The sequence below is a fragment of the Dromaius novaehollandiae genome, unplaced genomic scaffold (assembly GCF_036370855.1).
Source record: "Dromaius novaehollandiae isolate bDroNov1 unplaced genomic scaffold, bDroNov1.hap1 HAP1_SCAFFOLD_33, whole genome shotgun sequence".
NCBI classification, from domain to species: Eukaryota; Metazoa; Chordata; class Aves; order Casuariiformes; family Dromaiidae; genus Dromaius; species Dromaius novaehollandiae.
The window spans coordinates 2,662,946-2,666,585 of NW_026991456.1; positions in this window are offsets into that span (position 1 = coordinate 2,662,946).

Below are 3,640 nucleotides of genomic sequence, written 5' to 3' on the forward strand. Positions count from 1 at the left end.
ACAGAGATGGACGACTAACCCAGTATGTTCTAAGTATGCAAAAAAGGTTTGAAAATCTTAAAATATATATATATATATATATGCGCTCAGTGATATCAATCCACACCACCTGAAATACAAGTGCTTGGTATACAGCCTGGGGATGAAGTTTTAGTTAAAGTATTTTCACAAAAATCCAAGTTAAAACCTAACTGGAACAGGCCATATACTGTCATACTACGTTCTTATTTTGCTGTTCAAGTTGAACTGTACTTGTATATGTTGCAAAAGAATGTGTATGTGTAAGAACACTTTGTAATCTTATATTCATAGATAACATTGGTGTAGATACAAGTAATCACTCAAATATTTGTATTTGTAACTTTACCAAAGATTATGGGATGCGACTTTAATTATTCAGCTCCTATTAGATCTTATCGCTTGTTACAATCTAATTATACATTAATTCAAAATTTACTACCTACCCCCATTGGGATGAATCTCACCCTGGTAAGGAAACTACTACAACATGATGATTTGAGTCGACTGCTAGAACACATCCGAAACAATGGACAGAAAACTCTTAATCACCATTCATCATGATGCGGAAGAGATACACCACGTCTCAGAAAGGATAAAAAGGGACGGAGAACATCATGGCTGGGAAACTCTTCTAGGGTGGTCACCAACTACAACAGCGATTTATAATCACGTGTTGCACCCAGTAGTAGTTGTGTTAACTTTAACTGTGTTATGCCTATTGCTTACGATCATATTATGCATAAGATTATGGAACGTGATAGCACGCCTTGAAAGGCTTCGAGAACTCTGTTTCAAGTATTAGCAGGGATGCTTCATAAAAACAAAGCGGGGAACTGTTAAAGAATAGCGAACTGAAACTGTCTAGAGGTAGCCGCTTAGCACAACTTCTCTAAAACTTGCTTAGCATGAGGAGCTAAATTTGCTGAAGCCTTAGGCCGCACTTAGCGAAACTAATGAACTTTTACTTAGCCCAGTAAGAAAAGGGCCTCAGAGCTGGTTCCAGCTGGGAAGATAAGGAAGTTACAAGCAGTCTGCATTCCTGCGTCTCACACTCCCAAAGGGAGGGTGTCTGCAGGAATGCGTCTCACACTCCCAAAGGGAGGGTGTCAAGGCTTTGAAGTAAGACCAGTGCAGGGCATTAGGACCTTGAGGGGCAAAGCCTTAGCTCACTGCTGGGGCAGTGTTCATTGTTGTGATTTAGAATCACCTCCTCCTCAGGACCTTGAGACACAACAGTAAGACCCCCACAAAAACAGAGGTACAACCGTCAGCAGAGACTGCAAAAAACAAAAATAAGGAGAAAAACAGCTTACCTCAGAATGACGATGAGACCCAATGAGGAGCAGGAGACCCCAGACCAAAAAATTACTATTGGTCTAACTACCACGTGAAGGGTGGGAAATGTACGTTGAAAAAACTATAATTGCCCAGGATTTGTTTATGTTAGGGTCCCTCTTCGGAGGCACCCAGCTCGAGCTGTAATTACTGCACGCGCGTCATTAATATTTGATTCTTTAATTTGTTTTGATTTGGCTCTGAATTTTTCTGCGGAAACCTAGCGTCGAGCCCTCTTATGGTGGCCAACAAGCCTAATTTCCATATAATTTCCATAACAATAACTGGGCACGGGCGCGGGAGCATTTGAGCCAGGAGGGAGAGAGGAAAGAAACCTGCCGAACCTAACACTTGTGCTAGCAGATACTAGTACCCCGGACTGTGCTCCAAAAGTTTCTGCTCCACCTGATATACCTGATGATCTCTCTGTCATTGCTTCTCCTTCTCCTCCTCCTTCTCCCTCTACTCCATTGGCTGCCGGACTCTATCCTAGGATCCCCAACGTGCTGACTAACCCTGCCGCTTTACAGCCAGGGGGAAAGGGAGGGGCCAGTCCCCCTCCTCCTGTGCTGCGGGTATTTACTAATCAGCCCTGGCACCCTGGCCATCTCGCCTTATTGGGGGAGGGGGGGTAAAATGCAGAGATTAAGAAAAGATGCAGGGCGATGTGTCCAGTTATTTTCTAATATCTGCACTGGGCACAACCCAAACTGGAGTGATACCCAAATTCTTTTGAGGGAATTATTTCAACCAAATGAAGGGGATAAGACAATTAAAGATGCAGAAGAAGTGCAGCAAGCCGGGGGAAATAGAAACCTCTGGCTAGCAAATGATCCAAATTGGGATTATAATAATGCAGGAGATAGAGCTGTGTGTCCAACAGGACTTTGAAATTTAGCAGAAGTAATTAGAGCATGCAGAGAGTTAGGAGTAAATTGGACTAGAGTGCAAGAATGCAGACAGTGATTAGATGAACACCCCCATGACTTCTGGGGACTTTTGCGGTAAGCCCTGCTAAAATAGGGAGGAATGACCCCACAAAACTTCAATGATGCTCTCGCAATTAGTGTTTTTATAGATCAAGCAGCCCCTGATACACAAAAGTATTTTAAAGAGCATATGCCAGGCTGGCAAGGGGAGGGGCGCGGAAGAACCAGGGGAGATAGATGGAATCAAAGTGAAGGGGGTGTACAATTAAGAGTTAATGATGTTTGTCATTCTTGGGGGGAACAAGGACACTGGAAGCAGGAATGCCCAGTGAGGCCCTGTGCACTTGGGAATAGAGGGGCCAGCATGAGGCAATCAAATATTGAGAAGGAGACCAGGCAATTCCCAGGCAGTCCACAATGACAGGAGATAGGAGACTCAGAAAATACTGTGGAAATGGGGGTAAATTTATGGGATGTAGATTTGGATTTGAAGGGCAGGTAATGGCAAATATAGAAGGCTTAGAAGTTCCCTTTCTAGTGGATACTGGAGCCACCCTTTCCCTTGTAAAGTTTGAGCCTAAAGGATGCAAGTCACCAGATAAAATAATGATGCAAGGAGTAGCGGGAAAAGGCGAACGAATGTTATCTAAGCCCTTATTGCTTACTATTGGAGGTAAAAGAGCGTGGGGATGTATTATAATTTCCACAGACGCGCCCATGTGCCTTTTAGGGAGAGATCTCCTGCAAGCCTTGGATACTCAGATCTGTTTGCAGCCAGAAGAGGTGGAATTAATAATTATGGGCTCATGTGTTCTGGCTAAGACACCAGAACCAGAGTCGACTAATCTGCAAATTCCAACAAGGTTAGAATCAGTTCCTAAACGGTTATGGAGCTCTTCAGGAATGGATGTGGGACTACTGAAATCAGCCACTCCAGTCTCGATAAAAACAAAGGGGAGATTGCCTCCTGCAGTTAAGCAATACCCTATCCCAAAGGAAGTAGAGAAGAGCATCCAAAAACAAATCGATCATTACCTGAAACTGGGTATCCTTAGAGTCTGTGAATCCCCATATAACACCCCGATTCTGCCGGTTAAAAAGCACAGGCAAGATTCTGATGGTGATCCGGAGTATCGGTTTGTACAAGACTTAAGGGCTATAAACATCTCTCAGATAACGAACCTCCAGGACATTCAGTGTTAATACAATATGTGGATGATCTGTTATTAGCAAGTAAAGATTATGAGACATGTTTAAAAGACACTATTTCTCTATGTAATGCTCTTGCAGAAAAAGGGCATCGAGCATCTCTGTCTAAACTTCAGCTGTGTCAAAGACAGGTGAAATATTTGGGT